At 46.4% G+C, this 17,267-nt stretch overlaps 1 protein-coding gene across 9 annotated transcripts in view; it reads left to right on the top strand.

Moving 5' to 3' along the window:
• Nucleotides 1-17,267, top strand: part of LOC115179728 (nck-associated protein 5-like) — a 166,449-nt gene that overhangs the window by 58,649 nt on the left and 90,533 nt on the right. Inside the window, exon 1 of one of the 9 annotated variants that reach the window (XM_029741427.1) lies at nt 8,272-8,726. The exons of the other annotated variants lie outside the window; for them this stretch is intronic. The gene's annotated coding sequence lies outside the window, so the exon portion shown is untranslated. Of the gene's footprint in view, nt 1-8,271; nt 8,727-17,267 lie in introns of those variants that run through there. 9 annotated transcript variants of the gene reach the window in all.

The raw sequence follows: 17,267 nt of genomic DNA, 5'->3' as shown, positions 1-17,267 counted from the left end.
TGTGCATCTTGTTGGTCAGTACTGCACTGTACTATCTATCAATTGAAGATGAACTCATATAAATAGACCAGATGATGAAAACACTTCGGCCAATTAGTTCAAGCCTGACACTGTTGTTGACCCATAACACAAGTCAGCCATGGCTGCCACAGTACATTATATGGATCTCCAACCACTAACATCAACCCAGTCTGGTCCAGTGCTGTTTATGTCTGTGGCTACTGTAAGATAGCCTGGTTAAACCAAACGGAAACACTGCATTCACCAGTGATCACAATTGAACTCCGCATTCAGTCTGGTTTAACCAGGCTTAACTGTAGGCTAACTGTAAGAGCCCCGTGGGTCTCCCGTGATTTATCAGTGCGGCCAGGCCTGGCTAAAAACATGCATCAGTTTTATGGTGCTTATGAGAGGAAGAGGTTAATCGAATGGGTTAATGAAGCTTTTTATTGATACGTTCTCAAGGTCGCGTCGTCTTAACTCGGCGTAATATCCCTGTGCTATTGTACAGCGGAGAAGGAAAGCACTTAGGCTAGTGACTGAAATGTTATGCCGGTCCTTTATCCACTCACCACCCCCACCATTCAGACCACATACTACCACAGTAGCGTCCTTGTGGGCCACGCATATCTCTTTATGATATACTCAAGGTCAATCATAAGCTAAGTGGTCATCTACAGTAGCGGTCATTTTGAATTTGAAAGCATCCTGTTACTTAAGATCAGTGTTTGTGTGCTTGTGTTCAATTCTTACATGACCGAGGTCAATGGTAGGCTATACAAAGAAGGGCTCTGTAAAATCTGTTCTAACCTCAGGGGTCTTTCCTGGTTAAATAGGTTGAATAAATAAACAATATTATACAACATTATAATAGAGGGACTTTTGTTGTGCTGCTTACAGTACTGTAGGTCCATTGAGTGGAGGTATTAGGACTGTTCTTGTGGAAAATCAGATCCGGTGAAGAAGAGTGATCACTGTGGCATTGTGTAATTACTAATGAACACCGGTATTTACCCAACCAACCCGATGGCTTCCACATCATTAATCTCATGATGCCTGCTATGCTAACTATAGCACCACATACACACATCACAACGCTTCAGCCACTATGTTGTTCTATTTTCAGCAAAATGGGTGGCATCTACCAGTTGTGATGTTTTGAGTCTTTGTTAGTACAGTATATTAGGTGAGTGATTTATTTCCTGAGATGTTTTGAGTGGAGTTCCTTGGCTTTATTCTCAAGGTAAGCTAGTAGGCTAAACAATGTTTTTGCTCTTTTGTATGTATTCACCAAAGCATGCAGTTGTTTTGACTGACACGGTCGCTTTTAACCGTTTGGAGGTACATCTTTGTATTGAGATGTGTGGCGAGATGGAGGATGTGCAGGTTTGGCGCAGTATGATTCTGGAAGTCACAGTGGCTGCATCTGTGCTGTTCACCTCCAGCCAAATACCAGACTGACTCAGTCAACATTTGGGTTTGGGTGCTATTAATGAATTCAACCAGGCTGTATGATTTCAGTACTGATTTGTTTTACAGTATTTATTGCTTTATAACATTATATATGCTGTAGGTTTTGTGGTACTTTTTAGCTCATGTGGTAGAGCATGGTGCTTATGACGCCAGGGTAGTGAGTTCGATTCCTGGGGCCATCTATACTTAAAATATATGCACACAAGTCGCTTTGGATAAAAGTGTCTGCTAAATGGCATATATTATTAAATGTTATTATATATATATTATTTTGTGTCAGCATAGTAATCATTGGTTAACCTACTGGTCACAGATCAGTTTGTGCTGTCTGGTCAATTTGGCATGCCAATGACCATAGGAATCGGCTATACAGGACTGATCTGGGATCAGGCAAATCATTGTCCTGTTTAGAGTAGTAAAGAATATGGTGTTTAATCCAAACCTACATCCCCCGCATGTCATGCTCCCCCCTAGCCATAGCCCTTGATGATGACTCTCAGTTCCATAGCATTACATAGAATTGTAATGACTCATGGTGTAATCATAGCAACATACAGTAACTCAAGTCCTTCTGCTCACCCGATCTAGAATTCCTTACAATCAAGTGCCGGCCATTTTACCTAGCAAGAGAATTCTCGTCAGTTATAGTCACAGCTGTGTACATTCCCCCTCAAGCAGACACCAAGACGGCCATCAAGGAACTTCATTGGACTATATGTAAACTGGAAACCATACATCCTGAAGCTGCATTTTTTGTAGCTGGAGATTTTAACAAAGCAAATTTGAGAACAAGTCTACCTAAATTCTTCCAGCATATTGATTGCGCAACGCGCATGCGCAATACCCTCGACCACTGCTACTCTAACTTCCGCATGCATACAAAGCCCTACCACGCCCTCCGCTCTGCTAATCCGACCACGACGCCATCTTGCTCCTTCCGTCTTATAGGCAGAAACTCAAACAGGGTATACCAGTGACGAGAACCATTCATCGCTGGTCCAACCAATCGTAAGTCACGCTTCAAGATTGTTTTGATCACGCGGACTGGAATATGTTCCGGTCAGCCTCAGAGAACAACATTGACCTTTACGCTGACACGGTGAGTACGGTTATAAAGAAGTGCATGGGAGATGTTGTACCCACTGTGACTATTAAAACCTACCCTAACCAGATAGCGGCATTTGTGCAAAACTGAAAGCGCGATCCACTGCATTTAACCATGGAAAGGTGTCTGGGAATATGTCTGAATATAAACAGTGTAGCTATTCCCTCTGCAAGGCAATAAAACAAGCGAAATGCCAGTACAGGGACAACGTGGAGTCGCAATTCAACGGCTTAGACACAAGATGTATGTGGCAGTGTCTACAGGAAATCACGGACTACAAAAAGAAATCCAACCACGTCACTGACACCGACGTTTCGCTTCCAGACAAACTAAATACCTTCTTTGCCCACTTTGAGGATAATACAGTGCCACCATCGCGGCCTGCTAACAAGGACTGCACCCCCTTCCTTCATCTCCGTGGCTGATGTGAGTAAAACATTTAAACCTGTTAACCCTCGCAAGGCTGCTGGCCCAGACGGCATCCCTAGCCACGTCCTCAAAGCATGCGCAGACCTGCTGGTTGATGTGTTTACGGATATATTCAATCGCTCCCTATCCCAGTCTGTTGTCCTTACATGATTCAAAATAGCTACCATTATTCCTGTACCCAAGAAGGCAAAGATAACTGAACTAAATGACTACTGCTTCATAGCACTCACTTCTGTCATCATGAAGTGCTTTGAGAGACTGGTCAAGGATCATATCACCTCCACCTTACCGGCCACCCTAGACCCACTTCAGTTTGCATACCGCCCCAACAGGTCCACAGACGACGCAATCGGCATCACACTGCACACTACCCTATCCCATCTGGACAAAAGGAATACATATGTAAGAATGCTGTTCATTGACTATAGCTCAGCATTCAACACCATAGTACCCTCCAAGCTCATCATCAAGCTGGAGGTCCTGGGTCTCAACCCCGCCCTGTGCAATTGGGTCCTGGTCTGTCTGACGGGCTGTCCCCAGGTGGTGAAGGTAGGAAACAACATCTCACTTCACTGACCCTCAACACTGGGGCCCCACAAGGGTGCGTGCTCAGCCCCCTCCTGTACTCCCTGTTCACCCATGACTGCGTGGCCATGCACACCTTGAACTCAATCATCAAGTTTGCAGACGACACAACAGTAGTGGGCTTGATTACCAACAACGACGAGACGGCTTACAGGGAGGAGGTGAGGGAACTCAGTGTGGTGTCAGGAAAACAACCTCTCACTCAACGTCAACAAAACAAAGGAGATGATTTTGGACTTCAGGAAACAGCAGAGGGGGTGCTCCCTCTGCTGTTTCCTGAAGTCCAAAATCATCTCCTTTGTTTGTGGACCTGTTGGGGCGGTATCCGCATTGAAGGGACAGCAGTGGAGAAGGTGGAAAGTTTTAAGTTCCTCGGCGTACACAGCACAGACAAACTGAAATGGTCCAGTCACACAGACAGTGTTGTGAAGAAGGTGCAACAGAGCCTCTTCAACCTCAGGAGGCTGAAGAAATTTTGTTTGTCACCCAAAACCCTGACAAACTTTTACAGATGTACAATCGAGAGCATCCTTTCGGGCTGTATCACAGCCTGGTACGGCAACTGCACCGCCCTCAACCGCAAGGCTCTCCAGAGGGTGGTGCGGTCTGCACAACGCATCACCGGGGGCAAACTACTTGCCCTCCATGACACCTATAGCACCTGATGTCACAGGAAGGCCAAAAAGATCATCAAGGACATCAACCACCCGAGCCACTGCCTGTTCACACCACTACCATCCAGAAGGCGAGGTCAGTACAGGTGCATCAAAGCTGGGACCGAGAAGCTGTTTTTCAGTCTCTATCTCAAGGCCATCAGACTGCTAAACAGCAGTTACTAACTCAGAGAGGCTGCTGCCTACATTGAGACCCAATCACTGGCCACTTTAATAAATGGATCACTATTCACTTTATACAATGCACTCCAAATAATGCCACTTTAATAATGTTTACATATCTTATATTATTCATATCACATGTATATACTGTATTTTATACCATCTACAGCACCTTGCCTATGCAGCTCGGCCATCGCTCATCCATATACTTACATGTACATATTCTCATTCACCCCTTTAGATTTGTGTGTATTAGGTAGTTAGGAATTGTTAGATTACTTGTTAGATACTACTGCACTGTCGGAAGTAGAAGCACAAGCATTTCGCTACACTATTAACATCTGCTAACGATGTGTATGTGACAAATAAAATTTGATTTGAAGTGTCATTGTACGAAGGAATCTTCTGTAACGGGGAGTTTTGTTTAAGAGCCGTGATGCTCGGTCTGAAAATTAACACGCATTGCTTACGTTACGGTTTTGGAAGCATAAGGACGTTACCTTTCATATTGGCGATAAATCATTTGATACACACCTTTACGGGGTTAGTGTTCCCACACGGCCATATCTCCAGGTTACAGCTCGTGTTTACGGAAACCAACCGGAAGACCGAGGGACAACCTTAGCTATCTACATCTAGTATGTTCTGATCACCTGTGTGGAACGGAAGAAGGCCACCAGAAATGTGTTGTCACTGAAAAATACTATCGGCTGCAACTGTGATGAGGCCGGTTAAAACAGTGTAGAGTTTAGATTTTACAGTGTAGATTTTGCTTTTGTGAAATGATTTTGATGTGATATGAAAGTAGAGGGATTTATGTTTCTAGAACCGTAATGCAATTGAGAATCGATTCACGTTTAGATGGAGTATTTGGCTGTTTTGGCTTCCAGAGCCAGTACCCCTGAAAAGAACATATAAGGTCCTTGGACCTTAAGGAGCAACGGTAGGTTCCTTAAGAGTACATCTTGGGCTACCTACCCCCATTCCCTTGAGTAGCACAGTCAGGCTAGGAAGGGTGTCACAGACAAACCTGCACCCCCAACATATCACGCCAACCCATTCCCTTGCTTAATGGAACATGACAGAGGCACATTATCACAGATCGCACTCATCATGTTACACATTCAATCTGGCCCCCAACAAAATGTTAAATGGCTGTTCCAGTTTGCGGTCGGTGGGGCCGCTCCAAGGTGGACGATCACAGCTCAGATGATTTCCATAGTCTGACTGCTGTCTCGAGCAGTGGTTGAGAGCAGTGTAGCCCGAGCGGGGTAGCCTGTGTGTGGTTTGGGTAAATAAACGTCCATGTCTACACTATGGCATTCCCACCGCTCGTCTCAACATGCAAACAGCCCAAGGGGGTAGCCTGTTGACAACTAAAAATATGCTATAAACACTTCTGAGGTAGCTTCAAAAGGGTATTTAGACTTTAGCGTACCTCATTTAGTGTTCAGACATTCAGACATGTATAGAAATGCTTGGAAGTTGTGTATGTCTGAGCCAATAAGATGTGGTAAATAGTGTTTGAGGCCCTGAAGATTAAGGGGGTGAAGACATTTATACACACGCACACACACCATTGCATTTTATCCCATGATTATCTCCCCCTGATTAGCGAGTTTCTGGGGGGGAACACAGACCTTGACGACGACGGCGGCAGACACTGGTCACGTAACGCGCTCAACTAAGTGACGCACGTCATCAACCTCCTCTGTCCTCCCTCTGCTCTCGTAAGTCGCTCTGGATGAGAGCGTCTGCTAAATGACGTAAATGTAAATGTTAATAAACCCTCCCAGATTAATGTCATTAATGTCTGATGGCTGGGGGATTGTGGTCGCTTTTTACCAAGGACGACAGGAGGAGAGCCCCCCTCAACTCCCATTCCTAACCACCACCACCCCCCATACCGCCCCTTATCAACCCTGTCTCCCCCTCCCCTTCCTCTCCCAGCAGTATCACCATCCACCACCCACCCCCCACCTTTCAGTGGAATGCTAGCCCGTTGGTGATGGTTAACGGGGGGATGGTAGTAGTAGTGGTAGTGGACCCGGTCAGGTTGTGTGTGTGGGGTATGTTGGTACCCATGTGTTTCTAAACATTGGAATCTGTCACTGACACCACTGGCAGTGAAGTAAGCAGGGCCTCCTAATGAGTTGAGAAGATCACACACACACACACACACACACACACACACACACACACACACACACACACGCACACACACACACTCGTACACACACACACACACACATGCACACACATGCACACACACACACTCGTACACACACACACACACACACACACTAACTCACCCCTGGACATGTTGTTACTCTTCTAATACAATGTCCATGTGGTGGAAGTCCAAACAAACAGAGCTTCCTGTTTCGGGGGGATCGGACTCTGCTATGAATGACTTGGCTTGGTCTGCTGGTTTCTGTCTCAGTACAGACAAGCTGTGTTTCTGTGTGTCCATTTTGGATCCCGTTGTAGACATGGCCGTCGCTCAGTGTTGGGGGGCCGTGCAGTTTATTGAATTAAAGTGGGGCGACTCCTCAATATTTCTTGATTATGTATCCGTTCCTGTTGACTTCTGAGTCCATTTATCTTTTTTTATCCAAACAGGACAATGGGACCAAATTGATGACCACCTGCTCTAGAAATCAAATTAGACCCACACCACATATTCAGATTGTGTGTGTGTGTGCGCGCATGTGTCTGTGTATGACACATCTGCAACTTATGATAAATGCAATAAAGCTTGATGCATGACACTTCGGTCATATTCAATATAATTAGCCGTCGTCAATCTTCCCTGTTATTATGATGAATAGGTTTCTCACTGTCAATTTTATGGGACACAACGATCCAGTAATGAAAATGTGTAGTCTTGACACGCCAAGATTTTACAATCAAACGTTCCAGCTGATGTCGCGTCCTCTAGCCGGTTCAAATGTTGACTTTCAGATCCTGTATGTTCTCACTGCAATGTGCACGTTTCTAGTTTTACCCCCATCTAATTAACTCCTAACTTTCTGCCACCCAAAATGCGGTGGTATGTGCATGTTGATTTTTCACCCAACTACAACTTTCCTCTTTGGTTGTGGTGCTACTAATTACTCATGTGTTTAGCGTAATTGTTCATTTAGCGACATTAGCGACTAGTGAATGTTGGGCAGAGGGACCATGATTGGCTAGGCCGGGAGTAGCTCTTCCTTTCTCTTCCTCTTTATTTTAACAAGGACTGCTTTTGCCTGCCGGGACCCTTTCAATTTCCCTTTCACCCCTCCAGTGTCTGCCCCCTTTTCACAGTGGAGGGGGGAGACAATGGAGAGGGGTCCCCTCCCCCTTCCTCTCCACTTCTCCCCCATTTCTCCCCCCTCCACCCTCGTAGGCGTCCTGAGCGAGAGGCTCGGGGCTTTGGTTTGTCACAGCCATTCAGTTGAGACTGATTGTGATTGCGGCAGATGGGCTGGAGTTTGTCCCAGGAAGCCAGGCCTCCCTCTCTCTCACTCACTCTCTCTCTCTCTCTCTCTCTCTTGCTCTGAAAAGAGCTCAGTCAGAAACATCTCAAGCCGAGCTCCACTCACGTCCCTGAACCCCCCCCCCCACCCCCTCACTGCTGTCACCCACCCCTTCCCCATCTCTCCTCACCCCCCTTCATCTCCCTTCATCTCCCCAGAGGAAAGTGCCACCTTCAGAGCCAGCAGCCATCTCACCCCTCCCTACACCCCCCACCCCCCAACACATGTTAAACGTCCTGTAGCTTGAGCAGGAGAAAAGCGCTGAGGCACAGAAAGAGGAGGGACCTCGAGAGTGAGACAGAGAGAGAGAGAGAGAGAGACTGTGTGAGAGCGGCAGAGTATGTAACGCGAGTGTGAGCGAGAGAGGGGCAGAGAGGGAGAGAGACAGAGGAGAAAGTGAGAAACAGCATTGAGAGGCAGCAGTGTGCATGTTGTCAGAGGGAGAGAGAGAGAGAGAGAGAGAGAGAGAGAACGAGAGAGGCAGAGTGATAGAAACACACGCAGTGTGTGAGAGTGAGGACAGGCAGAGGTTGTGTGTAGAGCAAGTCAGAGAGAGAGAAAGAGGGAGTGCAATAGAAAGAGAGAGGCTCAGAGAGAGAGAGGGCGATTGCTGTTCTGCGCAGTTGTCACACCGAGCACAGGGCTGCATTGTGGATGTAAACTTTATCGTGGGTGGGATCAGTGGCTTGCAGCAGCTGCTGTGCAGTGCAGCGTGCAGCAGGATTACCATGTGTGTCAGCTGAAGACAGAACACCAGGATGCATCACCTCAGGCATGGTAAGGAGAACACCTAGACGCTCATAACAACACCACTCTTTTCCTTTTAAGACAGGAGATGTCCCTTTAAGAGTGGCAATGTCCCTTTAAGACAGGATATGTCCCTTTAAGACATGGGACTTCAGCATTATTTCTTCTCCTATTTTGTGAACTGGAGGCATCAAGCTTCTGTATCAGGTGCATAGGCTTCTACGTGACCAATAATAGTAGGTTATTATGTTGGGCTTAAAGGTGTTGTGTTTTCTTTCTGTTGTCATTTCATGTTGCGGTGAATTTCAGCCAGATGTGTCCTTTAAGTTGCAAGGAGCCGCAAAGTTAAATGCAGTGTACGTGCTCCCTTGCTGCGTGTGTGTCGTTGATTGTAGCGTTATCATATTAGACCGGTTGTGCCTCTTTAAATCGGGGTCAGCTTGCTGTGCGGTGTTTGTCCAACTGGTTCCGATGGGCGTGTAGCCTAACGTTAGCTACATTTCTTATTTCGGGAATGAGGCTACTTACAGGAGATGATCCTGATTTACAGGATCCCTTTATTAGCCAGTGCAGGGAAAAGGAAAGCAATTGTGTGCCCTGTTGCTAGTGGCAACGGCACGGGGGCCGGCCCTGTAAGCGGCTTTAATTCTGATTGATTGATAACGGAGGGAATATGTGCCCAATCGTTCAAGGAGAGGTTCAACAAGTTAGTGTGTGTGTGTGTGTGTGTGTGTGTGTGTGTGTGTGTGTGTGTGTGTTTTGGAATGTATTTCGTCTCCTCTTAGCCATATTAAAGATTAGTATGTTTCCCCCAGCAGTGAATCTAATCCTGCCATAGAAACAGCAATAGTGGGGTATGGATTGTGCTCCCTTGCTGGGATTGTGTGTGTGTGTGTGTGCACATCATTACTGCTTTGGCTTGGGTGCCCCTGGCTCTCCCCCAGTGTGTGTGTGTGTGTGTGTGTGCCTGCGTTGTGGATGGATGTGGCCAGCTCCATTGTACAGCTGTGGGGCTCCTGTAGACCACTAACCCTATTCCTCCATGACTGGTGAGGGGAGAGCTAGCTAGCTACATATGCCAGCCCCACAGCAGTCACCGTATACGGGATGACTGTACTGCATGCCCACCCTTATCAACAGAAGCCTTAGCTGTCACTCAAACACCACTGACTTGAGCGACGGCTCCTATTTCTGTCTCGGTGATTATCGGAGTAAACAACGAGGCGACAGAAACACATCAACATGACAACACAGGACCTTAGGAGATGACAACATGTTTGTTGGTTTATTTTCTCCTGTCAAACTGTGTTATTCTGTCTCAAACAAACACACTTGCGTTGCGGTTAGACTATGTAATAGCGTTGCGGTTAGACTATGTAATAGCGTTGCGGTTAGACTATGTAATAGCGTTGCGGTTAGACTATGTAATAGCGTTGCGGTTAGACTATGTAATAGCGTTGCGGTTAGACTATGTAATAGCGTTGCGGTTAGACTATGTAATAGCGTTGCGGTTAGACTATGTAATAGCATTGCAGTTTTACTCTGTTATTCTTTAACAACATATTTTTTAATCACAAGGGAGGCTATGATTGCCTATAATGATTCACTATAATGCTATATGGTTCAGGGTAAGTTGTCCCCAAGGCAGTACAACAGTTAAGGTCCAGGCTGAGATGCCCCCAAGGCAGTACAACAGTTAAGGTCCAGGCTGAGATGCCCCCAAGGCAGTACAACAGTTAAGGTCCAGGCTGAGATGCCCCCAAGGCAGTACAACAGTTAAGGTCCAGGCTGAGATGCCCCCAAGGCAGTACAACAGTTAAGGTCCAGGCTGAGATGCCCCCAAGGCAGTACAACAGTTAAGGTCCAGGCTGAGATGCCCCAAGGCAGTGATACTTTACAGGCAGCCTGGCCCAGCTTCTGGCCAAGTGAAAGTGTTCACACTGGGCAGATGCGTTGCTGGTGCTTTCCAGTTTGAGGCCAGCGGCCTCTGAAACATACCTGGGGATTAGTTTAAGAGGATTGCGAAGTGGAGAGATGTGATTTGATGGAATTAAAAGCGTCACGCTGCATGTGTCCCCGCGATGGATGAATGAAAACATTTTCTGAGTGACATTATCCCCCCCCCCCATTCTACTCCCGTACAGAGTTTGATGTTAATGTATGTCATGAACTGTACTATGTAATCTACGGTATATGAGCCAGTTTAAAATGTATTGTGGAGTCACTGGATTGGTTGTGTAAATGTCCTATTTGTTATGATCCCTCTAAGAGTATACTTTCAGATGAAACCATATGAATGTTGATCTTTTAGTGGAAGTACTGTAAAAGTTGTCATGCCAGTCCAACCAGTGGTACGGTGGCACAACATATTGTCCACTCACAATGTCCTGCCAACCACTTTGCATGTAATCCAAATGTCTACATGGACAGTCAGTTTGTTGACAGACAAGCCGCTGCCAAATAAGCATACAGGAATCACAACCGGTTACTGCCATACAATATTATGCTTTTAGTCCTCCCTCTCTCTTTCCCTCTCTCTCCCTCTCTTCCCTCTCTTCCCCCCCCCCCCCTTCCATTCATCGACCCAGCTAGCATATTGGGTTCAGGTCAAAATGAATTACTGAGGAATGTTCTCCTGTTCAATGGCCAGCCCCAGTGTGTCCCAGCATGGGAGCATTTCCAACCCATTTGCAGCCAGACTCGTTTCATTTGGGAAGAGGACCCAATTCCCCAAAGGCCAGTCTATCTCCCGCTCTGCGCTGTCCAGCACTGGGGTTGGACACACTCGCACACATGCAAACACACACTTAAATGAGCATGAACAAGACCGCACGCGCACACACACACACACACACGCACACGCATGCAAACACACACACAGTGGGGAGACCCAGAGGCACCCGTAAAGCAGTAATGATGTGTGAGGCCTGAGTGTGAGGCCTGAGTGTGAGGCCTGAGTTCCTCTCCCTTCTCTAACCCCTGGCTCTGTTTCGACAGTCTGTACAGCTGCTGACGACCACTTACATCAATTAAGAGCAGCAGTGAATGCATTCCTCCCATAGTCCTGAAACACATTTATCTTGCTAAGAACAGGCACGTGGGAAACTCTAAAAACAGCAGAGGTCTTTGGAGGGCTCCCCGACATGGGACAAGCCAGTATGAGCCTGTTTCGGTCTAAGTCTGTCTAAGTTTCCCTGTTGAAAACGGGGCAAGGCAAAATGCCTTGTCTCTGATGGATAGCTCAGTCATTTTGAGATTAGCAAGATTTCAGCTTGACAGCTGTGTAGGCTATATGAATGTATTTGTTCTATAGCCGCAACGACTCGGCTTGTTTTCGATTGCCAACATAGTTTCAAATGTGAAAGACATATTTCAAATGTGAAAGACTGTTAAGTCCTTGTCATGTTGTGGCTGACTGCCTGCTGAATGTAGTGTCCCACTCAAAAGCAACATTAAAAGTTAATACCCCAACACCATTTATAGGCAATGAAAGGGTTTTATGTGGTAACTGTCAATGGATGGTGTTGGTGGAATCTGATTACTCCTTTGCCTTTAGAGACAAAGTACAGTATTACCCTGTTAAATTATGCCATTAAAACTCCACATTCTTGTGGTTTAAAACGGCTGGGTTCGCTCTACGGGAGTTCTCCAAGGTTGAAAATGTTAGCAGGCCATTATTCCAGTCGCTGACTGCTGAATTGCAAAGTTTGCCAATCAGGTTTGGCCCACAAAATAAAGCCATGGATTATATTTCTCATCAGAGTCTTTATGCAATGACAGGTTCTTGGAACACAGGCTTGTAGAACTCTGGTTGTTGTGCCTCTTTAAATATAACCTTCATCTTTAATTGTGTTGGCATCTATCCCTTTGATACATGTGTCCACTAAGGATTACGTTTAAGAGATAAAACCGGTGGACATAAAAGTTATTTGGAAACACCCCAGATTGGATTTAGTTTTAAGACTTTAAGACTAGTTTTAAGCAGTAGGCTTTCAGTAGTAACTGGGTCATAACTTTCACATGCAAACTATTTATGAGAAGATTGATGTGTCTGCTGTCATTTGAGAGTTTTTTTTTTTTTTTTTGCCATCAAAGCTTCATACTTTATCCCACAAAAATGTGATGAGAAAAGCTACAATGTGAACGGTATACAGTCGCAGCCTCACAGTCCAACCAAGGTGCGTGGACGGAGAAAATGACAGGATATCTGACAAGCGTTCATCTACTTGTGAAGAAAATGCTTTCGTTATTGTTAAAACCTGGAAACGTAAGCTTCCATCATGATTCTTAACCAAGGACAGGTGTCAAACCATTCGAGTAACATCTCTTGATTGATCTTTTCGCACGTTTTAAAGATGCCCTTTTCGGAAACAAAACCATTTGTAAAAAACGCTTGTTGGGAATGAACTGGAGCGTATGTATCAAGCCTCTCAGTTGGAGTGCTGATGTAGGATCCAGTTTCCCCTGTCAATGTAATCTTATTCATTGTGATATAAAATGCGTAACTGATCCTAAATCAGCACTTTGAGTTACATGGCTTCAGATTGAGGTTAACCCGAGCCTGGGGAATATCAACAAATTTAATCTCCCCTCTATCCCAATCGTAAATCACAGGATAATTGTGGGAGAAACAAGCAGACCTCATCCACTTGCCGTTTCCTTTCTTTATATTTGGCTCAGTGGGGTCAGAACTGGATTGGCTGCTGGTACCTGGTGCTCTCTTAGAGACGTAGATGTAGGTGTGCGTGTGTGTCCACATCGGTATGTGTGTGTCAGTGTGTGACATAGCTAACACGTTGTAATGGCCTCTCCAGGGAGACCAGGGACCCTTGAGAGAACGAGAGCCAGTGTTTACCTGTACCTTTGTCTATTCTAGAGGAATGACTTGTTTGTCTGCTGCTGTAAAAGGGGACAGTGTTTGCGCTGCCTCTGAAACGATGGTCGACGGCTTCCCATTCACAATGAGTAAAAAGGGACCAGGGGTGGCCTTTAAAACTAGCCTGGATGAGTCAGCAGTAAACAGCCATAATGGGGTATGGTGTGCGTGCGTGTCTGTGAGGCTTAAGAGGGAGTCCCCCCCCATATTGAGAGGCAGTCAGTGCACTTGAAGGGCCTGCTGCAGAGCGCATGAAAAGCTTGTGATGGTTGTTGTCACGTGTTGGTCAGTGTGACATCAACACTGGCTCCATGGGGAAAGGAATGGACAGATAAAGACAATTATAGGAGTGATACACACACGATTACATGTTGGAACACGAGCGTCTACCTGAGTGACTGTGGTTTGATATAGATGGTGAAAATACCCTATAGCGTGTACGTTTGTGTGCATGCATGCATACGTGTGTGTATGTACACACAGTCACGTGCACGTTTGCGTCTGGTTCCAACACTGAACACCTGCAGTGGTTTGTGACTGATGATTCACAATCTCCATTCATCCCGATCCGGCTGTCTGTGTTCTGTCTGCAAACTGTCTTGTGATGGCGGGGCATCGGAGGCCATTTCAGAGTACATCTGTTCTGTCGGAGTGTTTCGTTCCGTCTGAGGTGGAATACGTCTGACTGTGGCTGATGTGGTTGAGAAACAACCGAGGTCAGCCGTGACATGCCCAATGAGAAAACGTTTAGAGAGACGGGGGGTGGGGGAGGGGGGGGATCCTTGCTCGCAAGGAACGTTCTAAACCATGTCAGACACAAGGCTCCAGGGCTAAATTCGCCATAGCTGTCATTGGACAGAGGATTAGTGGTTTGTGCGACTGTTACTGATCGATGACGGGTAATATGAGCTAAAGATCCTCGGGTTTTGTTAATTGTGTGGAAATAAAATGTGTGATAAATGTGCTGTAATTTCAGAAGATAAGGCAATTGGCAAAGCATATAATATGTGAACAACATTCCACTTGAACTTTTCCTACTGTAAAATATGTCTCTGCCTCTGAAAAGGTTCATGGTTCGTTCACTGGCTGTTCTCTATCAAGGCTTTCCATAATTTATAAAGTGTTCAAATTTCTTAAGGTGGAGCCATTCTTATCCAAAACAACGCTTTTGTGTTCTTTGTGTGTTTCTAAAGAAACCTCATCATGTTTCATGTCTTCCATTATTGACGCCTGCGGTGTGGTAACACTCATTGGCCCTCTGACCTCATTTCATGGGTGTGTGTGTGTGAGGTGATAACATATGGCTCCGGCCTCCTGCTGTTCTCCCGTGTAGCCCAGGTCTGGACAGGGTACCAGAGGTCAGAGACCCTCAGATGTGGGTGGTAGGGGTATCAGCCTCTCTCTGCCTCTCAGTGCTAAGGGGGAATGTTTTCCAGTGACATGGCTGTAAGTGCATAACATACATGTGCGTAGATGCACACACACACACACACACACTAGCCATTATTGCTTTCTAATGGATGCTATAACTTAGTAAGCGCCTGAACAAACTCATTGGCCTGACGCTCCATGGAGGGAAATGTGGCATTGGAATCACAGTGAGGGTTGCATAACCGTGGAATAGACGGATTAAGGAAATGGCCAAAAAGAGAGCCAACCGGCAAGGTCTCTCCAAACACACACGGACACATGTTTAGTCACACGTGCCCCCACACACACCAGATTTGCTCATCTGCAGAGTTAAAACTCAGCGTGGAGCTAGCCAGCGCTAATACATAAATGCATGGGGACTCATCATCAGCTAAACATTTATGCTTCCCATCCACTTCACTCTGTGTACATTTGTGGTTTACTCAGATTGAGATAATGTCATGGTTTAGATGTTCCGTTTGCTTATGTAAGCCTTGTATTAACACTATTGGAGGGCTATTTTATTCAGGCATCCTTTTCCCAGAGTGGTGTGTTTAAAGTATAGTCTGTGAGAGCTGATGTTGCTGTAGAAGAGTTTTCATTATTATGTAGTGGATGGTGAGGTCGGATTTCCTGTTTTAGCCAAATTCTTCCCAGGCATGACTATTTGTAGCGTACATCCATGGACAATGTCTTATTGTCACAGCAGTGAAATATGTTGTTTTACAGAGTCAGCCATAGTAGTACGGCATCCCTGCAGCAAATTAGGGTTAAGTGCCTTGCTCAAGGGCACATTGACAGGTTTCCACCTTGTCTGCTCGGGTATTTGAACCTTTCGGTTACTGGCCCAGTGCTCTAAACGCTAGGCTACCTGCCGCAGTATGTAATTTTCTCATTGCCACAACGCTACTGCATATGTAACAATGGTTTTGATAGGACAGAGAGGTAGGTTTGGCTTGCCAGTGTATGAATGTGTAGTTTGGTATACAGAGTTACCCGAAGCATTATGAGTACGGATAACTTTTTTCCTTGTATATTCCCGTCTTTCCTCATCAGGCAAACTTAGACATGACAAAATAGACTTCAACCAGACAACCTCACACAAGGGACAAGGGTTGACAATGGAAGGATAAAAGAAAAAAACGCAACAAAACGAGCTGCCTCCCACAATGCAGTTCAAAGCGTGTCTGGGGGCGAACGTGTCTGCTCAGGTTGGCAAATAACATCTCCCGGAGAATGATTGATCCTCCTGCCCCTCGCCAGATCATGTCTTTGCACGCGGGTATGCTCCGACGCCAAAGCAGCCGCGCTCCTTTGTCTCCGCGTGACGACGAAAACAATCTGGAGATGGTAAAGATTGGTTAGCCTGGAGAATGTGGGAGAATGTATGGGGAAACAGGGCTGATTTGATCTGTGTTCATACACACACCTTTCCTCGCCTCGCCTTGGCACATTCTAGGCTGTCATATGAAACCTAAAGGAAGGTGATGTTGCTGTGATGGTGCATGAAGACCAACATCCCAATGAGGAAAAGACCCATAAAGTATTGCGTGGGTGGGTGGACAACTGACAGCTGACCCTGACAGCTGATCCTGGATCAGAACTAGATGTGACAGATGTAGTTCAGAAACATATGGACCCTGATTAATAAGGTTTCAGTATAGATCTCATCCCATATCCTGCAGTAACCAATCAAATGTCGTTTTTGGCATAACATTCATACTGTCAGTACATATTGCCAAAAGTACCCCTAGCCCTATAGGGCGAGCGATGAGATGGCATGTGGGATATGAGATGGTTGGGGGGCTCTCCCTTGCCCCTACCCTGCCCGTGGTGTCAGCCTGGGGGCAGAGATTGGCCCTCCCTGGTCCTTGGCCCATTGCCCTTCGCAGCAGCAGCAGCTTGTGCGGGGCGTGGGAAGCAGTGGGGCGTCCGCGGGGGGTGTTATGTGGTTGGGCCTGCTTCACTGAAGCGTGGAGCTAGTCAGGCTGCGTTCCTGCTCTACACTGCCCCAACTGCTCGTGGTGGATATATTGTGGGCAGACTGTGGGCACAGACTGAGCACTGGTGCGGGCAGTGCCAGGTGATTCCAGGTCACTGGGAACTGCTGGAGGCCAGCGAGGTGCCAACCCCGATCTCTCTGCCCGTCGCTGCCGTTGGAATGCACTCGCTCCCGAAGGTCCCTAACTGTGTTCAAAGAGCAGGGAAAAAGCAGGGATGGAGGGAGGAGGGTTTGGACGCAGCTGGGGTTTCAATTAAATATTGAGATGAAAAGCTTCACAAAG

The sequence above is a fragment of the Salmo trutta genome, chromosome 39, assembly GCF_901001165.1.
Source record: "Salmo trutta chromosome 39, fSalTru1.1, whole genome shotgun sequence".
Lineage (NCBI taxonomy): Eukaryota > Metazoa > Chordata > Actinopteri > Salmoniformes > Salmonidae > Salmo > Salmo trutta.
The sequence above is the reverse complement of the archived record's forward strand: the minus strand, read 5'-3'. Positions and strand labels throughout refer to the sequence as shown.